At 34.9% G+C, this 23204-nt stretch overlaps 1 protein-coding gene across 7 annotated transcripts in view; it reads left to right on the top strand.

Moving 5' to 3' along the window:
• The first annotated feature begins 3115 nt into the window (after positions 1–3115).
• Positions 3116–23204, top strand: part of Oamb (Octopamine receptor in mushroom bodies) — a 152154-nt gene continuing 132065 nt past the window's right edge. For 3 of the 7 annotated variants that reach the window (XM_076373024.1, XM_031988907.2, XM_031988914.2), the window contains exons 1-3: positions 3116–3622; positions 4583–4811; positions 5981–6274. The gene's annotated coding sequence lies outside the window, so the exon portion shown is untranslated. The remainder of the gene's footprint in view (positions 3623–4582; positions 4812–5980; positions 6275–23204) is intronic. The other 4 variants (XM_031988908.2, XM_076373025.1, XM_031988911.2 and 1 more) reach the window with 4 other exon arrangements.

Genomic DNA, 23204 nt, shown 5'->3' with positions numbered 1-23204 from the left:
GCATCGTTCGAGCACAGAAGGGAATCCGTGAATCGATCCGCGATAGCATCGCGAGCGCGTAAACACTCTATCACAATAGCGGGACTAAGCTCAGCTCTCCTCTGAAAAAAAAACGTAAATCCTCTCGCGCACCCGAAGCATCCCCGAAAACAGAAAACGCAAACTGTGATGAAAGCCATCGATCGCTTTTATCCTCGTTTTTTTTGTCGCTTTTCCCGCGTGTAACCAATTCGGGGAACGAAGAAGAAAAAAACGGGCAGAAAGGGGGTTCGTTGAAAGACGAGTCACGGGGGACAAGCGAAAGGGACAAAACAAGAGGTCAATTGCCCGATTCGGTTGATTTTTAAATCGATCGCCGTTTGATCTCCGCCGACGTTGAATCGGCACGGGGAACTCGGAAATCAACGGGACATGGTCGACTAAAGCAAACAGAACGAAACAGACAAAAAGGGACGAGAGAAATAAATAAATAAAATACAGGTGGAAGAGGAGAGGAAAAAATAACGACCAACGGAATTGGCGTCGCCTCGATTCGTTTTCGTTGCCGGCGAGCCGTTTGTCGTGTATTAAAATTTCCAACGAATTGCAATCTATACGCGTTTCATCTGATATTTACAGACAACTCGCCGGCGAGAATTCCTTTAGGGTAGTTTTCCAAATGAAAATGAGAAATTTTTCGGCGCCCGTGAAAAACTGGACGTCGCGGTCGGAGCGGTGGTTTGAACGGCGCGTGAGTAATCGAGTTTCCGGGTTGGATTTCGATTGATCGATTGACGGTGCTGAATGTTTTGACTGTTAGATTGATGTGTAGGTTTGTTGAGCGTGGTTGGTGGAGTTTGAGTTATCAGTTGGTTTGTATTAAATATGTATAAGAATTATTTAATTGTCTAGTCGTATGTTTACTTTGAAAAATTTTGAAACAAACTCATTGGGAGTGACTTTCCTGTTATTATTTGCTTGGAGTGTGTAATTTAGTTTTTCAGAATTTTGGAAATATTAGAATGATGGGTAGTTTAAGTATTTAGGTGTTATAATTGATTGTATTTATTTATTATTTTATTTATGTAATTATTTGTGTAATTGTTGTTGAAATTAATTTTATTTACGGTGAAATGATTTTAGTGTTACGAGAGTGTACTTCAGTTTTCTTGAGAAAGGATTTAGATATTTAATGTTTAATACATTGCTTGTTTGCTTGTACATTTTCCAATAAGCGAATGTTTTGGACTGTTCGGTTGGAAGCTTCTTTAATCATGAAAAATATTGCCACAGTGTGAGAGTGTTGTTTTGTGAAACGGATTGAAGCATTTGATTTTTCACGGATATCGAAAACCGTTTCACTTTAATTGGTTGCGATATTTAAATATTGAACAGGTTAACTGTGTTGTTTTATTTATGGGTAATCCTTGAAGGTCTGTTTTTAAATTCAGTATTATCTGCAGAGCAAAATACGTTTATTATTATTCGAAGATAATTAATATGGTGATTTTAGGGTGGTGATAATATTTTCCCAGTTTGTAAAATTATCAAAACGCGACTGTAGACTGAATAACAAATGTTATCATTAAAGTAGATACAGTTATCTAAATACATTTTTGTTACACAATAAAGTAGCTTTTTGTATCTAACATATTTATTAACATTATGTCTCTTCGAATTGAACCTTATCTTTTTAACGTTTTACGTATGTAGTTAATACAAGCAGATAGAACAAACGAATTCTTTCTTTTTCAACAAAGAGTTAAGATCTTAAATTAATAGATCCAATAATTGTCTTTTCTCTTTGTTCATTATCATTTCTGTATCATATTAGCCATCAAATGAGGAGCACTTTGATCTAAAAAAATTCATGGAACTTAATGAAAGTAGAGTAAAAATATATTCAAAGTTTCAATTAAAAAGCACTGATACTTTTTTCTCAATTTTCTTATATGAATTCAAACTTGGAAACAACGCTACAAAAACCGCTCAAAATTCACACAAAGCAATTAGAGTCAATACTGTAAACGAAAAAACAGTACAGTGATTTGCAAAATTTCGTTTCAATGTTCTTTCTTTCCAAAATTAGCCATGTAAACCCAAAACAGTAGTTTATAGCGATATATTTACAATTTATCCATTCTAAACATTCAGAATTGTTAAAAAAAGAAACATATTCACTAAAAACATATTAGCAAAAATCTATCGAATCAAATACAACATATTTCCATCGAATAAAATGTTCCAGAATATCAAATAAGTTTTCCTTTTCTCCGAAAAATCCGACATTTCATATCACACTGCCTAACACCTAACTTACCAGTGAATTTGTTTACACAAAGCATCCTCCACCTGTCACATACATATTTTATTCACATATAACACGCTAAAGCGATTTAAATGATCTAAACTACTGAGCACAATGTAGAACGCTGTTACAAACATCTATATTGCTTTCAGGCATCAATTAACACTAGAACTACCATACGATGTTTTTCTTTTGCAATTATTGATATCTTCGGAGAATTGAACATTCGAAATGGTCTTAAAAACAAATATTTTCACTTGAATACTATAATGAATGTTTCAAGAAACTGAAAATAATCTATTGTTACAATTTTTGTAGGGATTACATGTTAATCGTATTGAACGCTCGGTAGTTCTAGCGTCAATGTAACTGAAAATACAACGAAACTCGCGAACAACTCGGACCAATAAACACTCGTATACTCGTTCCGATCAGTCAGGTAGTAATAAAAGTTAACAAGTTGAATGCCATGGGGGTCACCGGTGACCCCCAACCAAATCGAATTACTATAGTTCACTCAGTTAAACTATGATTGTTTGAAAACATTTCTATATGATAAAAAATGCTATCTAATGCGGTGACATCCACCTATATGAACGTGCAATAATAATAATGCTAGTCAATCAAATGATTTAATACTATACTTTTTCCATTTTCTGTATTTTGCTCTATGAAATCTCGCGGCATTTAACCTGTTAAGGCCCGAAACGCACGGTCCCGCACATTCGGGCCGGTGCAGCGTGGGTGCATAAACATCGGAGGCAGCCGATCAAGTCCTCTGCCGTCGATAAAACCCCTTAACAGTGGCGGCCGATGGCAGTCCGACGCCGGCCGTCGTTGCGAGCGGATATGTCGACGCTCGTCCCACTTCCGCTAACCGGGACCGCTCCAGCTGCGACGCAACTCGGTGATCGTGATCAAGCAACCAGTGATCAAAACAATCGGACCCGCGAGCGGCGCCACGTTTTTCTCGATCCTCCGTCTGCCACGTAATCGAGGACCACCGTTGGAAACGGGATCTGGATTGATCCACCGCGACTCGTGCACAAGGGAACGCGCGGTGTTTTGTCAGTGCTTGTTGAACAGTGTCATACGATTATATTCTTGTTCGGTGCTGTTTAATATGGGATCGCTGGCAGATGTTTAACGCGTACCGCGTGTCGAACGGGAGTTATCGAATGTTATTGGACACACGTGCGGGAAAAGGGGAGTGGGGATTGATCGGGGTTCCTACGTTGTGACATGGACGCCTTGAGGGTTATGTTCGCGGAGATCATGGTTTCTTGGAACTCGGAAGCGAGGCAGGGTTTGTTTTGCTTTGGTATAGGGATATAGGTAAATAGCGTTGGGGGTTGTTTTAAGCGAGATGAGTGGTATTGTTTGAGGATTTTTTAATTTGGTGATTGAAATGCGATTTTTGGTTTCATTTGTGTTTGTATGTTTTGGTTTAGTTTGTTTGGGGTTTGATGTGTTTTGGTGTGCTTTTCTTTGAGATGGGGAGATGGGTAAATAATTTTAAGGGTGGTTTCAAGGAGTGGTATTTTTATTTGGGATGAGGAGATGGGTAAATGATAGTAAGGGTGGTTTCAAGGAGTGGTGTTGTGATCAGTTTTTTATTTAGATTATCGGAATGCAATTTTTGGTTTGATTTGTGATGGTATGTTTCAGTTTAGTGGTTTGTTTGGAGTTTGATGTATTTTTTGTGTTTTTATTTGGGATGAGGAAATAGATGAATAACTAAAAGTTAATGGTGGTTTTAAGTGGGACGAGATATTGAAATAATATTTTATTTTGGAGATCAAAATGCAAATTTTGTTTCGTGATTTATGCATGTTTTGTTTTAGTGGTATGTTAGATGATTATCAATACGCAACTATTTAGATTTCGTTAAATTAGTTTCCAAGATTAATCGAACATTCATAGAGAAATTTGTAGGATTGTAGGATAGAAATCGAAGATTATTAAGTACTCGATAATTAGTATTTCGCTAAAGAATAATTAAATAATTAACGATGCGAAAGAAATATATAACATTCAGTGAGTTCAGATATTCAATTGTCGCATGAAAATTAATAGACTCACTATTACTTTTTCTAAATGAATGTTATTCGCAGATAAAATACACGCCCCACTACAAATTCTCAAATTCATTAATGAAACACTAATAAGAACGACATAAATATATCTCATTTCATCAACAAACACACAGTAATCTTCTCAATCTCAACAATAAAATTCAGTAGAATCACTTAAGAAACAAAAATCAATAAAGATATCCATCGTATTAAAATTCAGGCTACACTGTTGCCAAAAGGAAGAAAAAATCCATCATTTTGCACGCGACAATGTTTGGAGTATCTCAACGAACCGGAGCACGTTTCCCGTAAAGTTCTCGCGTCGCCGCGGCTGGTCGCCTCGTTGGAAATGGAATTTGTTGAATATTCGATCGGCTCGATCGGCCGTGCACGCCGTGGAAAATGAGGGAATCACTTCCGTGACGTTGCCGTCTGCGGAACCGTCGAAGGTGAGCCGCACACGGAAGCGTGCAATTCCCGTACGCGCCAGTTATGAATTATCGTGATTGACATTCGTTCCTTGTGTACAAGTTATCTGGCCGCGCGATAAGGCGGCCGTTTTTGAGCGATCCATTTAAACGGACGTGAACGTTTCTTCCACTGAGAATAATAATGCGCTCGCGTTGGTTGTTCGTATGTGAAGCTGACATTGTTTGTTCAACTCTGAGGCACGAGTACCATGGAACGTTGGTCTTTAGGGTCAAGGCATCATCTTTTGTAGCTTCAACGTGTTGACTGTCGCGTTAGTGCACAGTTGACACAAATTTCGTCTGAATTCGAACATTTATGTGTACGATGTTTCATTGGAGAATATAATTTTCGTTCGAATTTGTGAGATTTTGAAGGACTTCTGTAGGTTTTGATTCATTCAACGTGCTAGATGCGAGAGTTCTCGAGATTTAGTATTGGTGATCCTCTATCGAAGATTCGGTTTACGTAATTAGTAATAATTTTCAGTCGTGTGGAAAACTTAGTTTGAAACCTAAGCTTTGAAAGTTCAATTCTAGGTTTAATTTTTGAGATACAATTTTAAAGGTTTCAAAATGAGAATTATATGTTTTAGGTTCAGAGCTGACTATAGTAGTTAGTGCGATCAATTTTAACAACCAAATTCAAAGCTCAACATTCACTTACATCTACCACCACAGTTTAAATACCAATTTCGAATATCTAAATTTCAGGGTTCACCGTTGAAAGCTTTACATTTACAGGCTCAACGTTGAGAATTATGAAAAGTTTACAGTCGAAGAGTGTAACTTTAAAGATAAAAACTAGAAACTTCAGAAACCAATTCGTTAAATTTCATAAACTAATTAAAAAAACAAATCCACTATATGCACTTCCCAATTAACCCCTTGACCTACAATATCGTGTCAGACTCGTTACGAAAATTTTAAACTGTATTTCACAAAAGTGTTACTTATTTTCTTTTAAGCCTGAATTGAACATTAATTTTCTATCGTCAATCGTTATTGTTTCAAATAAACGTAGACACAGAATAAGCATCCGAATTTTTGTTTCCTAATCAATTATTAACTATAAAATAGTTGTACCGAATATAGTTAAAAAACAAATCATACGACACAGGGTTAAATTACCATTTCAATTAATTTTCTAGCAACCTATAACAGTAAACAACACACGCAGTCACTGTATCGATCAGAATCATCGGAAAGAAAGTGAACTGTCCCCATTCTCTCGGATAAACCGTTCGCGAGTGAGTGACCCACGATATACGAGTACTTAAGCGACTTGGAAACAAGAGCGACGCGGAAAAAGTTCCCAACGCTTGCATCCAGCCCGTTGGTCCAGGCTAATTAGCGGTGTAATTTCGATTTTTCGCCGAGTCGACAAGAATTACGCGCGCACCGAGGACACTACTGCCAGTGTTGCAACTGCCCCACCGCCACCGGTGAGTTGAAATTTTTTCTTTGACCCTGCTAATGAGTTTTTAAGTACGCCCGTCACAATGGAGAGCTGAGAGAGTTTACGTGATTCTATTTCACTCCCTCGCACTCATGGCGGCCACTGGAAAGAGAGAGAGAGAGAGAGAGAGAGGATACCGCGCGAGCTCTTTCACTATCGAAACTAACTCGGAAATTTCCGCTATTGGGAGAGGGGGGCGCTACAGAAAATGTCCGAAATAATAATGGTTCTGTTAATTTCATTACATTCGGAATATTCCGCCTTTGTTCGAGTGTCTGCCGGTGTACGCGAATCGATGGTACACAATTATCGAATTTCTCTTGTTCGGTCTTTTATGTAACTCCGAACGAACGCGATTCGTGTCGAATGTGAACATCGGCGGCGAATTCAAAGTATAATGGATAACGAAAGACGGGGAAATTATATATTGATAATTGGTGGTGAAAATTTTGGTTATTTTGGTTATTTGTTGATGGGGAAGGTGTATTCAGAAGTTGATTAATATGCCGCAGATGTAATTTAAAATGTAACGAGTTTCAAAGGAATCTGTAATTATATATTAATAAATAATACTAATTGTTAGTTCATATGATTTCCAATTACTTGATCATTTATTACAGAGTGTCCAAGCGTACAAAATGTAATGAAATCAAGCATTTAACAAAGATTAGCATAGCTGTCAATCTAATTTTTAATGAATTCGAATTTACAAATAAAATGAATAAATGATTAAAACCTTTTCGTCTTGTAATATATTCGATAAGAAAAATATCTAATTAATTTAGTAATAAAATGTAGTATGTTTTAATAAGCATTTTTTTATTTATTTATTAAACGTCAATATAGAATTCTATCTCCCTTATAGATCGTAAGCCTCTCATTACTCTATATTCAATTTAATAAATTTTATAAATAACCGAAAGAAATATAAAATATAAAACGAGAGAGCTCAGCCTAATTGACGACTTAAATGACTATTGATAAAGCCGTATTTGGCCGAAGGAAATGGCAATTAAGTGTACTGAAAGGGCAGGCATTAGGTAGCAATCAATCTGAAATCCGATTAAGCTAAATCCTGAAATGGAGATTGCGTTCTAATTTATCAAATTCCCCGTGCAGGCATTCCTTCCGTGTTCATTCTTGAATCTTATAAATCCATCGATGGGAAATAAAATTAATTTCTTCAGCTGACATTGCAATGAACAGTGCATTATGCGTTTCTTTAATAATTATTAATCTTTGTTTTTAATCGGAAATAATTATCATTTTCTTTTCAAGAAAAATATGTAAATATCATTGAACTATTGAATATTTTTCATTACTATTCATAAACAAGTTTTATTTTCCTTTGAGTTGCTGAAAGTTTATTTAAAAAAATAAAATTTGTTTGCATTTTCCTTTTCAAGATAACATAGTAATTATCACTGATGAATTAGATACTATTCATTATTATTAAAAAATTATTTAATTATTTTTAATTATCTGATAGTTAGTACAAGTCACTTTCTTTCTCATGAAAAATTTTTTACATACATTTGCATTTACTTAACAAGTGTCTACATTATTACTTACTTATTTCTGTCGACATTTATGAGAAATGACAGGGCGCTTCACGATAAACTGATATAAATTATAATTGACAGATAATTTAACCGACGACAGACAGGAAATACTGTGCTACCATAAACGTTTACTAGAAGTAGAAACAGTGAGTAATGAACAGACACCTCAACCAGTTCATTTTCGTATGCAAGTTAGAATTTTATTCTGTCATTTCGATTTGCTTTTACGTGTAAAGTCACATCATCCGTACTTGTCCAATTAACTACCAGGCATCTCGTAAATTTACCTTGTGTCACGTTAGCTGTGTTTATGTGCAAGGTATCAGTGTATTAATAAATAATCCACCGTGATCTCAGTGTCGTTGCGATACACTTTAAATTCAGTACACTTTTACGATCTCTTCCTTATACAAAATTGCGTAGTATGATAGAAATATGTATAGAATATTGAGAATTTTTTAATGAAATTATTTTTTCATTATGAATATTAATGTGTAATATGAAAAATTCATACTAATAATTTGAAGCAACCTATCTTCGCAATTGATGTAAATACTTGAAGTTTATGTTTATTCAAATTGAATTTTGAGAAGGATTTAAATTATTAAACTTATCGGAAAATGTTATGCTAGCAGATTAACAAAAATAAAGGAAAATATTATGATTCATAATGTAAAACCTTGATTAATTAATTATAGATATTAAAGAATAATAACTACATTCATACTACACTAAAAATCATTTGATATTTCAATAGAAATTTTAAAATTTTTATAATAATTATATTTGTGATTTTATTTTTGAAACGACACACTGTATTCTTTTGAAATATTATTTATACTCATCATAAGTAAAAATTCAATATTTATAAATACAAAACAGTATTTTACGAACAAGAATATATTTAATTCATTAAATTCAGGGAAAAATAGTTTCAAATAACAAATAACAAATATAATATAATAATATAACAAATTCATTTTACTTTTCCATTAGCCAAATATTGTTTTTGAACTAACTAATTAATAATTATCAAAATTAATTAACTTTTAAGCAATACAAGGTTTCCCAGAACCCAGCCGTATTTTCCTGGAAATTAAACTCCGGAAACATTAAGCTTACTCCAATATACCAGAAATTCGAGTCGCTAGAGAAACATTTTCCAAAATGGAACCGGTGTGGATTTCTAGAGAGATTTAAATATATTTTCGGGCAAAAATCTACCGATCCAAGTATTCACGGACCGTTTGGTACCTTTATTTTAAGGTTCACTCGGTTGAATAAATGTTTACCTACATTCCAAGAATATCTTGCGTAATTTTGTATTATCATTTTTATTGCGTGACACAAAAAATGGGGTTGAATTTGCATAATATCGAGGAAAATTGGTTTAGTTGTAAATTATTTATATTTTTTTTATTGCTAGATTGTAAACCCTTATGCATTTATACAAATAATGGATATATAAAATTTTGTAGGATCAGAATTGTTACAAATTAGGGTAGTTTAATGTTATTAATATAATTTGGTATAATTTAATATCATACATATATCATGTAATGTATATTTTAATATTATTTTTTATGTAACAAGCTTTGGTTTAATTCTTGTTTTCGTTGACTAGTTAAGTGGCAAGACGTCATCTCAAAATTTATATTTTCGTTTTCAAATTGATCTACGGAAGTTATTTCATTATCGCTGCATTTTAACACATTGTTTAGTATAGTGAACAATAGTTCCAAATTTCTTAAAGTATTCGTATTATATCAGTGTTAACAACTTAAATTAATTATAATGTTATAGATTAATTAAATATCAATATACGATAATATTTCTTCATCTTCAATTTAAATATGGACAAAACTCATTGTAAATAATTTAAATTATTTGAATTTCCTCGAAACAAAACGGAATCAGTTTCAGTATACGTCCATTCTAATGTAAATCACTGTTCGTGTAAAAGCTAATTTCTAAATGCACGTGTGATAACATTTTGATAACAAATTATTTATTAAAAGCACATTAATTGCACATTCATGCATTGGTTGAATATTGCATGCTTTCTAAGTACTTATTTATTCAAATACATGACCATTTTAATAAATCATTTTTATCAACTCTGCCTCTGAATCTAGCATATTATCCTCACTATTATTCTCAAAGTAGACTATAAAAATACATTTTTTAAATTTCATATGTTTAATCATGCAAGTATTATAATACATAATTAATAAAGCATAGATAATATCATAACTAATCAATATAACGTCGTCAACTATAACCGTACATTTTCTATAATTAATTTTCTAAATAATAATTAAAAAGTGTCCTTACATGTATATACTTTTATCAAAATCGATCAACAATTTGTGTCGAGAAATTGATATTTTCAAAGTTATAAAGAATTTTTAATTCCGGTTGAACCGACTGATTTTCTTGTTTCAAAAGCTATCACACTGTATGAAAACAGTGGATTGTTATCAGTACCTCTTTCGCTGGTCATAATATGATAATTATGGTAATCCTGTGTTATGATATGAGCATAGAGGGAAAAGACAGATAATCCATTGTTTCCATATGGAGCGACAGCTTCTGAAGATTGAAAATTAGTCGCTTCGATTGAAACGCAAAATTGTTAATAATACTTCAGACAAGTATTGTATGATTGACTTATTATATGGTGGTTTTACTCTTATTTCTGAATTCTCGAGAAAAAAAGCTTCTCTGAAATATTTTCGCATTGATTAAACACTAATATTACAATGTCATTAATAACATCAGTTATTACTTATCAATATTAATAATTGCAATATTAATATTTATAACACTAACATCCTAATATTACTAACTACTATAACTATAATTACGTATTAATATTAATAATCTTATTATTAATATTTATTACACAAATAACCCATATTACCAACAATATCACTCACTACAAATTACCACTAATATCCAATTAATCCAAAAACACCTTCGATAAGCATTTCCCAAAAGCTCGAAAACTCTGATTAATTAATTAAATAATCCCAAACCACACAAAAATCCCAAACACTTTCTTCCATCGTCACAAAAACCGTCTGCTCAACTAAAAACACGAAAAACCTCTCCGCAATATACGAAACAAGCAGAACGGTCTGCTTGAAACCAATTTTCAATCGCAATGCGATCCAGGGTACAAGAAGAAACGGTCGGACGATCCTAAATCCTAATCAACGGTAGCTGTCTTCGTGTACATAGCCTGCCTAGCAGTAAAAGCTAGATATAGAGGAACATGTTCGAAGGATCTATAGCACATCCAGGATACGCGTATCTGTGTATGTGCCGGCACGATCTCGCTGGATTTAGTAGGAAAATCGGTCAGGTGAGTTATTCGATCTCGTAAGATAGCGTGTTTATTAATGCCCGAGGAACGGGATCTGGCAGACGGTCTGGTCTGATGCACGGCATAATAACAAGCGTTCCCGACTGTCACTTGGCGATAGAGAGAAATAAAGAGAGAGGGAGAGACAGAGAGGGAGAGAAAGAGAGAGAAAGAGAGAGAGAGAGAGAGAACGGCAGGGATACACAGCCGGGCCAGCCAGCCAAGGGGAAGCCGTTCTAACGAGCGCATTTCCCGTTGCGTCTAGCTCGACGTTCGCTTTATCGTCGCAAAAATAACCCGTGGCCCGTCCGTGACGAGAGAACACCGTGCCAGGCTATACCGTGTTTCGAATTTTCGGAATAGTCGCCGCTCCACGGGAACGGGCTGCGTCACGAGGCGTTTCCGGCGCAATCCGGGGAAATCGAGCGACGAGCATCGCCCGTAAATTTTCTCTTCGTTAACCTTTTTCTTGGACGTCGAGAGCAGTAGTTAGGATTTTATTGTGGACTATGAGTAACGAATTTTTAGGCACATTATTGGCTGCACTGGTAATTTGGAGTTTACTCTGAATAGGGGAGGAAATTTGCTTTGAACTTGGTTTCTGGGGATTTGAGTTTCGTGAATGGAACTGTGTTTCTGAGTTTGGGCATGTTTTTGGGAAATTTTGACGGTCTGTGGGGGTTGTGTTGCAGAAAGGGATTTTGGAAGTTGTTTTAAATTAGGTGGGATACGTGTTGGCAGTATTGATGTTTGTATGGTTGTGTTTAGGGAATTTTTGAGATGGGCTGGGTATTGTTTTTGGATGGTTTTCTAAAATGTTTTTTGATTTGTTTCGAAATATTGTTTATATTGTTGTTTGTTTTAACTTATTTTGGAAAATAGTTAAAGGAAATGGTTAAATTAGATTCTCCTTTGGATCGAGTGAATATTATAGTAGCGCAAGGTACGAGTGTCAGTGGTCTTCAACGTCAACGATCTGTTGACGTTCCCCTTCGCACAATGTAGGTCTCGTACGTACCATTGTGTTGGCTTACATCAATATTGTATTTATTATTTACAATTTATTTGCAATGGGAGTTTGCCTCGCTGATTACTTGATACTTTCCTTTTCTACGAAGAAGACATTTACAATTTAATTTTACCTTCGAAATTACATTTTTCAACAATTACGAGCCATACAAAATTCTTTCGAATTTATACCTGTATTGTTTAATGCTACTGTTGTATAGTTATAATCATAATTATACTGTTTTACACTTAAACTTCAACTTTTCTTTTCTTTCTCTGACAAAATCCTAGTAAATAACAATGTTCAACTCCGTACCATATTTAGAGAAAACGTGGAATACATTGGTCCATAAAAACATTAACATTAGGTTTATAGAACATATCAATTTGACGCATATTAATCTTTAGAAACATTATTTAGTAAATGTTTACGTCGACTTTGTAAATGAATAAGTATTCTAATCGTCTATTTTTAAATCCCTAATTTTCGAGATCTAAATGAATGCATATCCATTCTGCGGGGAACAATAAAGTAAACTATACAATAAACGTCCGTAAGCCTAGTGTTAAAAATCGCTATATTTAAAATGGAAATATACTCTGCGGATAGTAGACATTTTTAAATTACAATATCTAAGATGCTTGAGAGAATAATATACATGTGTATATGACGTTAAATACTTTTCTGGACCAATGTATAAGCTCCGTTTCCGGAAAACTTTGAAGGGAGTGCTTAATGACCATGGACGAAACCAATTGACGGTAGTTTAATTTGTCGGCGATGAATAATTCGCGAGCACTTGTTTACGTTGAAAATGGGTTTAAACGAAGGGAGAGGGAGCGACGCTGAGACGGTATTAAACGTGGCAGGATCGCGGGAATGTTCGCCGCTCGACTTTTTGCCGTCGAAATTTCAATTTTCGAAGCGCGAATGTAATATCGCCGGGCGATAACGTGGAAAAGTGTGTAGCTCGATTTTTATTCGGATCGTTATCCAAACGCATTATCGCGAGCGATCGATCAACGGGACAGTAGATTGGCTGTCGCCGAATTTCGTTACAATTATGGAACAATTAAAAGTGAACTAATTTATCATCGATCGATGGAATTGAATAGAGCTAAATTTAGATTGGAATTTATTCGTTTCGATGAATGATGCGTTTCTAATTTTAGTTTCTGGAAAACTAATGACAGTACATGGCAGTGTATATTTTTATTCTTTCAACGTATCATTTCAGCAGGGAATTTCGAATGTAAAATGAAATTTGATATAAAGATCGTTTCACCGTAGAATTTGTTAATAGTGGAATTCCAATTACAAGTTGGAAGATACGTCATCCTGGTTTAATAAAATTAAAAATGAATGAAATGGGACTGATCATTATCGGAGTAAAGTTTCACTTGTAATTCTTGGAGCAGAATTTTCGTTTTACTTTTGTATTCAGATTATTACTTTATATTAGTCAATTTCATTTGCACTGAAAAATATCAAATTCTATTCTGCAGCAACGAACAAGTTAATATTGATTTCGTTTCAATACCCTCACACAGATATTCAGATCGTAAACATTAGAATCGACATTCATATTCTGCCATTATAGTAAACAGAAAGGAAGAAAGAAATTGAAAAAATTGAAGCAACAAAGACACATATACATTCAACTGAACTCACGTTACAACTTCAAATAGAAGGTACATTTTCAATGAATATTCACTTGTGATAATTGTTTATAATTATTATACTAATAAGCGACAAATTTGAAAAGAAGTAATAACCTTACATAAAACTGGTTCACACTATAATAACAGTTCACCATTGATACGGTGTAAACGCCAACTCAATGAGGCATTGACATAAAAAAAAGCATAGTTATCGAAAGAATTTTCCTCCGAAAGGCGTCGCGTTGCCTTTAAGTGTTCCCAGGGGATTAAAACCGTTGCGCATTCAGGGCTCGGATCTGCGAGCAGAAAGGCATCTATTTTCGAAATGCTCGGTTCAGGGGACGTGTAAAAGCTATTCGATAAGCTTGTCCGGTAATCCAATTCGAATTTTCCCCGGCACGATGAAAAGAACGTGGAAGGCCGAGCCTTTCAGTATCCGCGGAAGAAAAGCCGGGAGATGATCGAGTAAGAAGGCCCGGTAACGAGATCACGTCAAAAATAAAGACAAGTAACGTCCCCGGGAGAATCATTTCAAACGGGCATTTTTCCTTTTCCGACCGAGTCGCTTTAATTGAATGACAGAATCACTTTGGCCGCGTCTCCTCGTCCTCGAATTTCACGCGGTCTGAACCTCAAAGAGAGCCGCATTCCTCGAGGTAGCTACTTTCACAGAACTTCTCTGCTCGCGATGAAAAACAGTTGGACGACCATATACATGTATATATGTTTACCCTTTATGCGAGCCGATTTGTTTACCTGGCTATTTACAATTTATCTTTTATCCCCTTAATGAACAGGCTTCCTTGGTGTGCATTATACACGAACTTCCAGTCGAGCATTAGTCATGTTTCCATTTGATTATCAATATAGAATTGCTACCATTTTTCCTAAAAAGCTTTTTGTTCATGTAAAAGGAATTAATTGCCGGTGGAGTGTGTGTAGGCGATGAAACTGTGCATCAAGTGGTTAACGGCGAAGGAAAGGTGGTCTTAAGAGATTTCTGTAACGAGCGTGTATGTACTCTGCTTCTTGAAAGTTTCTGTTTTCGATGTTGAAACTTTTGGTCAACCGTTTGAGGTTGGTTCTTTTGAGGTTTCCTTGGGAAGTGGGATAGTTTTGTTTGATGTTTAGATTCGGGGTGAGAGTTGTGGTAATGTAAGAAGTGGCATGAAAGTAATGATTATTATAGTGATAATAGTGTGCAGAGTAAACATAGGAAATTTTTTCTGGAACTAACTTCACGTTTGTAAAATGTTGCTCTTTGCTCGGGGCGAGGAACTTCCGGATCTCTGTTCCCTCTTGAAGGGTAATATGGAAATAACAGTACCCAATCTTGTAAACGCTATAGTAACTTTTCTTTGCGTATATTTAGCAATACTTTAGGTTGATCGTTGAAGGATGAAAGAATTTTTAAAACCTTGAATATTTAAAATTGCACGATAAATGATATTTAGGGTAGAAAAGAGGAGTTCTATATTTATTGCAATGGAAAATTTTCAATGAAATATATTTGCAATTCGAAAATATTTTCTCAATTGATGTAATCTGAATAATCATATTTATTAAATGCAAATGATTAGTGCAGTTTTTTAGATGTAAATTAATATTTAATATTAGTGTTGATTAATATGATTTACCATACTGGATCTGTTATTACTTATGTTGATATTACTGAGGTATTTATAGCAATATAATATAATTTTATATAATAAAATATAATAAAATAAAATTATTAATATAATATTATGTAATAAAATAATCATAGCAATATAATAAATTTTTTAAATACAAATTGATAGAGTAAACTGAATAACTTTTTACCCTGATTTTCAAGAGCTTTATTTGACACCTTCTTTATGGTGACTTACTTATCGCATCGACTGACGGATTAGTCACTATAGAAATTCTTCGGGGTTGGAACCCTCCCTTTAATAAAACGAATACGCTATAAGCTAATATTTGTCATACTCCAGATTTTTTGAACCTTATCAATCCTCTTGAACCCTCAACAAATTTATTTCAATTAATATTTCACTGTACATAGTAATTTTTCACTTGGTCTAAAATATTATATGTCACTGATATGACAGTCAGTCTACGTTTACTGACAACTGTTTATACAAGTCCTAGTAAGATAATAAAGTAACCAGATAGGCTTAAAGAAATCTAAATTGAATATAAATTATTAATAGAACAATTAGTTTCGAAAAGAATGTTCTATTGAATCGTTACACAACAATCGTTAAAAATTTTCTTTTATTATTTATTGAAACTCTCGAAAACATTAATTTTAATTAGCAGTAAAAAACAAACATGACCACATTTGGTATTTGCTACATTTTATAATTGTACCCTCTGCAATAACTTAATAACACAAATGAAATTATTATTTTCTACATCTAAATGTTTTTCATTTGAAAAGTAATTTTTATATTTCAATAATAAACGCTTTGATCTGAACAGTGTTCAATATTTTTAATACCAAAAACATTCAATTATTACTGATCGTTAGCATTCATCATGAAAAACAAACTTTCTATTATAAAATCACAAAATGTCGCGACAGACTTACCAGAACTGTTGATACAAGACACTTTTCAAGGTAATAAAGGCGGCGTGCGGGGAAAGGTGGTTGGATACTGCACGATCGTGCCCTAAATTCCGCTCCATGGTTTTCAAAAGGCGTCCTCGGGCCGCTTTCAAGACGCTGAAAGCGCATTGAACGCCAGTCTGGCTGCTTATACACGATATCCTACTTCGAGGGCTGTCCCCGTGAGTTACAGAAACACGCTAAATGGGAAACGCGTTTCCCATAAGACGTTTCGCGCGGAGGAAGGTGATGGGGGTGCTGTCGCCGGCAGAATTGCGACCGAAGGCACCGGCAATTTACGCGGAAATCGCGTTTCGGAAGAAGCCGATCACCGGAGAAAGCCTTCACGCTGGCTTGATTGTCGTTTGTTGAACCAAAACCGCCGCTCAATGAGGTAATTGACGCTGAAAGCGAGCGACAGAGCCACCGAAGGGGCGCCGCGTTGTTCTTGACTAGTTCGTCACGGTGACGCAACGTTTTTCTGACCATTCCATTCGCGACGAACGAACAACAACGGATTTGTCGGGCAAATTTCGAGTTCTTTATCGCAGATCAATTATAACCTCGAGTGGATCTTGTTTATAGTTTTATTCTTTTATTATTGATCAAAAATACCTTTGTTTTATTATAGAGTTTCTATATAATATCTATGATACATGGAGAAGTAAGTACATATATTGGAAGATGAGTAGTGTGTTTGATAATTATATACTTTTCTGAAACACTATTAACAATTTTCATTATTTTTCTTTAGATATTTGTCTAAGTTAAATTTCCGATAGCTAAGTTTCAGTTTCTAGGTTCTCAACAAAAAAGAAAATACATATTTATAATACAAATAAATTTCCTACCTTTATTAACTCTTCGTCTCACAATTTTCTTTCAGTTAAACTCACACGCATTCCTCCTTATCTGCTAATTTCAAAGAAATAACATATTCAATACAAACATAAATTTCCTATAAAAATCAAATATCCTAAACGACAACTCCAATCAATACAAAATAAATAACATTCATGTCAAGTTCCGTTCAAAATCCCCAATCTACAATACTCTGATCCAATCTCGAGAAAGTATATACTCCCAAATATATTCACTTCTCATCCTCCTAGACAATACCGCACAATACTCCCCACAGAACCGTAAGAGTCGAGAGATACTCGTTACCCAAGCTTACCTCTCGTCATCAGCTCAGAGGAATCACCTTCGAAAATACCTGCTAGCCTCCTTGGTCTACGTTCGAACGATATGTAGCTTTCTCGAAGATGTCTCATTGTTCCTGCGCGATGTAAGAAAGAGACGGTGAAGGGATCGCGGCTGGGTGAGGGACGCAAAGGTTCATTGTCTTTCGATTTCTACGGCGTACAATGCCGTCCAATTTAATGATCGAGGTTTGAAAGCGCAACGGAAGCTTCCTTCTGCCCGTTTCGTATCCTATTGTCGCTGGAAACAATGGCTGATAGTCGACTGCTCTCCTTCCGTAGCGTTCCGTCCCGCTCTGCCTCTTGGTTTCAACCCTTCGCCGCCTATCGAAAATACTGTCTTGGTGTATTGCCCGGGGGTCCTCGAAATTTTTCGCTGATTCGGCCCAGGTCCGTGGTGACGCGACTTGTTTGTTCGTTAGAAGTTCCATCGACGGGTATGGAATGGCCCCGGCTGTTTGCTCGTGGGAAACAGGACGGCTCGTTAGCGCAAGCTTATTTGCTTGTTAAGAGCCTGCACGCATGAAATTGTTTGTTTGCTCGGTCGGCTTGTTTGCCTCAATCGTATCTTGGCTCTGCGTACCTGTCACGATTGTGTGTCGATTATTGCTCCTGGGGCGATTGTGTCGCTGGATGTAGATTTTGGGGGACCAGAGTCTTTGGGTAGCAGGTGTGGAAGAGACTTCGTTGGATTTCGTTTGGAGGTTTGTTTGCGTTTTCTGTCGGTGTTTGGTAGTGTTTATTGAGTTAGATGAATGATACTGTCGAATATGTTGGTTGGTTTTATATTTTAATGTTTGAAGTGTTTGACTTTATTTTTGGAACTTAAGACAATGATCTGAGTTTTGGTTTAGTGTGAGAATTCTGAAGTCTGTTTGGAAATGTTTGAGAAGTAGTAAGATTCTGTTTATTAATTTTGTAGGTGATTGAAAGAAATGTAGCAATGTGATGATTTAATTAAACACCGAGGCTGATTTGATATGAAAGGACTGCAAAGGGTTAATACGTTTTTTCATTGATCGAATTATTGTTTCTCTGGAATAAATTTTCTTTAGCAAAAGTAATGTTTCCGAAGTTTTAATTTGTTCTTCGAGAGATACCCATTAGCGCTCAGAAGTTTAGGATCAATTGTTTTATGAAGAAACAAGTATTTTAAAGGAAAAAATACAAGTGGACCTACGGTGATTAAAATTATTAATATATACTTACTTAAAGCCATTGTTCTAGAATTCTTTAGATTCTTTTCTGAAGAAGTAAGTAACCTTGATTCCTCTTAATGAAGATTTTGTGGAAAAGTAATTGCCCGATGAAGGATATGAAGTATTATGGTCCTTACGGGGCAGTGAAGTAATTTCGAATGAGAAAATCCTACAATCCGCAAAACCTCTTAATGAAAGAAAGACAGACACAATAAAAGATTACTGCCTGTTAAAATAAAGAGAAAATAAAAAAATACAACTGAAGAAACCTCTAATAAAGCTACCAGAGGAAAGAAGTAATGAACATCATTGCTTCCTACTTAATTTTCTTTTACAAATTTAAGCTTTTGAGAGAAAATTACATTTTCAGTCATCTTTATATTGCATATTTTCCTTACTTCTTCATCAAAATAATTAAAAACAGCAGTAGCCATTTTGGTGAAACAAAAATTGAATTAAAGATAAGTTTTCCCTTTTACAGTATACATTTTTATTCTATATAGGATAACTCATGACAAATTAAATTACAGGATGATATATAAAATATTATATTACAAATTATATTTTTCATTTCATATTCTCTATTTGCGAAACAAGTTCTATTTAAAAATAATTATTTAAAAATTTATTATTTGCAAAAGGAAGATCTAAAAATTCTTCTCGACGTTCTATTAGCAATATTAAGAACTTTTATTCCTTTACTGTCAAAGACGATCCAATTTGCTTCACTCTTCCATACCCTGTTTCCAACCTTATTTTCTAGTCGAAAATTCGCAACCTTGAAAATCGTCATTTCGAACCAACGTTGGATCTCAACCAACAACCTCCATCCCCTTTCTCAAGATTTTACCCAATTTCTCTCAAGTTTTCCAGCAGCCATCAAACACCCACCTTCAGGATATTAAAACTGTTATCATTCCACTTGGTCGAAAGTAGCACGGCGCCGATCAGTCGACAATGAAATGCTTCACGCGAAAAGGAGCTCTCCTCTCATGCAACGGACCCTTTCCTGATCTCAGCCGATGGGACAGATCGTTGTGGTCGAGTGGCGAAAACGAGGGAGTATATGGAAGACGGAGGGAGAGAAATAAATTGTCTAGGAAATCGACGGTTGCCATAACTCAAAACATCTCAATAGCGCGTGAGCGAGCCCCGCGGGCCAGCGTGCACGTAACCGCCACGAATCAACGGAGTAGAAGACTCAGATATGGTTTTCTCTCTCTAGCGAACGTGCATCCGCGAGTCGGTGTATACAGGGTGTACCAGTCCATCGGAAAGACCTCTAAGTATGAAAAGGACAACAAAGATTCATATTAATATATGAATCGTTTAGTTCCGCTTTAAAAATCAGACTTAAAGGCCACTTTGACTCAGCTTCAAAGCTTGAATCTTCGAAGCTTCAAGGTTGAATTATTAAAGCTTCAGGGTTGAATTATCGAAACTTCATTGGTTAAACCATGGAAGCTTCAAAATTCAACCTTGAATGCTGAGTCTTCTAAGTTTTAAAGCTCAGCCTTAAAGGCTACTTTGACTCAGCTTCAAAGATTCGATCTTTGAAACTTCAAGGTTGAATCATCGAAGCTTTATGGTTGAATCATCGAAATTTCAAAAGTTGTATCATCAAAGCTTCATGGTTGAACCATCGAAGTTTCAAAAGTTGTATCATCAAAGCTTCATGGTTGAACCATCGAAGTTTCAAGATTCAACCTTGACCGCTGAGTCTTCCAAGTTTTAAAGCTCATCCTTAGAGGCTACTTTGATCCAGCTTCAAAGGTTGGATCTTCAAAGCTTCAGGGTTCAACCTTAAACACTGAGTCTTCAAAGTTTTAAAACTCAGGGTTAAAGGCTACTGTAACTCAGCTTCAATTGCTCGAGCTCTTACATCTTGAGGTACAGCTTTCAAGACTCGAGACTTAAGCTTCATTTTTACAATACTATGTTCAACAATCATACCAACATAAAACTAACTACATTTCCGAATTGTAGTCGAATAATACCTATACTTATATGAACTTTTTTTCATTATTTCCACGTGTATAATCCAGTGCTAAGAGGTCTCCTCGATGGACTGACTAGTACACCCTGTATTTTTCTCTCTCTTCCTCTTTTGCCCATTTTTAAACTCGACCAGAATATCGATTCGCCTGGCCAGTCATGTTAAAAGATAAGCTCCGCACGCGTATTTCAGCCCGACTATTCGTTTACGAGCCGTCTATGGTGGAATGGGTTCTTCTCTTCCCTTTCGCGAACGTCGCCCGAAAATATTTCTGGATTAAATTGGAGAACTTTTAAATTGGAACTGGACGCGTGTCAAATAAAATCGCGAGAACGTGTTATCTCGTTCCTGGACACGATCCTTGCCCCGACGACAACGACGATGACGAAACTGGACTTTCTGTATCCATTTGCTGTTGCAGGGCCATTTTGTTCCTCGATCGCGCTCAATGAATTTTTGCTGACTCCAAATAGGTCGCGGGAAATCAAACCGTCGTTTATGTTGGGAATTTCTGGTTCGCAAGGAAACGCGATGCATTTTTCAATTGGAACTTTCGTGTATCGAGCTCATTTCTTTGGAATTGAGACGAAGAAAGTTTATCGACTGATTTGTTTTGTTAGGTGTGCTAATTAATAATATTTGTGTGTTTAGCTATAGTGTCTTAGCTATATTTCTTATTATCGTTAATATTTCTTAGCTAAGATTTGAACTGTTTTGTCATTGTTTGTTGAAGATTTCGAAATTTTCTGAGAGAAATATTTAAGAATTTTTAATTTTATATTTAAGACTTAGAAGCCTTCTAAACAAGTTTTAGAAATTTTCTAAGCGAAGAATTTAGGAGTTATTTTAATCTTAACATTTGCTTATTAAGAGCTATTTAATAGGTTTCTAGAATCAACTATCTGAAGTTCTGTTAATTGATCTTTCAGTAACAATAGCAGTTATAATCGTGAATCAACAAGTCCTCTTCAAATGATGTAACAATTTCCTTTGGGGCTATTATTAAGGGGAAATTGTTATAAGGAAAGGGTTATTATTTAGTTTACTTTTATTATTGAGCAGTCTGTTCATAGGATTCTGGCAAGTAAAATGCTAACACTTTAACAGTTTCACATTTAACGCAAGTACCCTCATGACTCGCCGACGCGGCAAACATGAATCTTACATTTTCCTGCTGGCGCTTTTCGCGCAGTTGTTTATGGAGTAATTGAGACGTATTTATTGGAAGAAGTACTGAATGCATCATTTCAATGATACAATATAGTTTTAATTCTGTTCATGATAAAAATATTTTTGTAATTCCGGTAAATAAATAATAATTTCATTGAGATCAATTAATTTATTATTAAATTGATAATGAATGCATTACCTTATTATTAAGTAGTGCTTAATAAAATTAAACGAATATTATTCTTTATACCAAATTGTTATGAATTTACAAGAATAGTAAAAAATTTTACTGTTTTTATATTACAAAGCAATATTTATTTAATTAATCTGTGTAAATACAAAATTGAATTGTATTTAATTTAAGAAAACCAAAGATTTCTTATATGTTTCTCGAGACTATTGAAAAATGTCCAAATGTTCCATTTGCAAGGAAATGAATAAATAATTGAAGAAGTGAATGTTTTAATTCTTCAGGAAGATTTAGAAATTAAAGATCAGCATATCCACGGAAGTTTTAATGAAGCCCGCTATCTGAAATCATATTTTAGCTTGTTAAACGAGTATCTAAGTTTTTTCAAGATGGCGGCCGCTTAAATCGATGAAAATGGCTTTGTCGCAACGGCGACTCGAATGCAAATATCAGGAGCGATAGTTCAGAACAACCTTAAAAGTTCGATAAGTTTAGCTTCCCAGCGAGTCGCGCATTTTCTATTCGTCTTTTCAACTTCCTGTTTAATTTGTCCTCTCTTTCCGTTTCTTTTTTTATTCACCTGCGTTCCACGCTTCCGGTTTTCGTCGCGTCGTGCCCGAATTTCAATTGCAATTGTCGTCGTTCTCGTGTTTCGTTTAAAGTTTCAATTAACGAATTTTGCACGAGAATAAATTACTTTCCTAGTGTGCTCCGTATACCGACAACAATTATTTATTATATATTATTTAATATATTTATTATCTATTATACAATTCGTAATTAATTCAATTCACTTCAATTAATGAAAGATAGTTTAGAGACTCTTTGCGTTTAAACTTTCATAAAAATGCATAATATATTTCAGTCTTTAAAATCATTATTCACTGAAACATTGACAAACGGTTAAAATATATGAATAACTGATTTATTTCATCCAAAATAATTCAATCATTCATCTTATCCATGAAAA

Source organism: Nomia melanderi, chromosome 13 (assembly GCF_051020985.1).
Source record: "Nomia melanderi isolate GNS246 chromosome 13, iyNomMela1, whole genome shotgun sequence".
Lineage (NCBI taxonomy): Eukaryota > Metazoa > Arthropoda > Insecta > Hymenoptera > Halictidae > Nomia > Nomia melanderi.
This window is presented reverse-complemented; position numbering and strand designations above follow the sequence as displayed.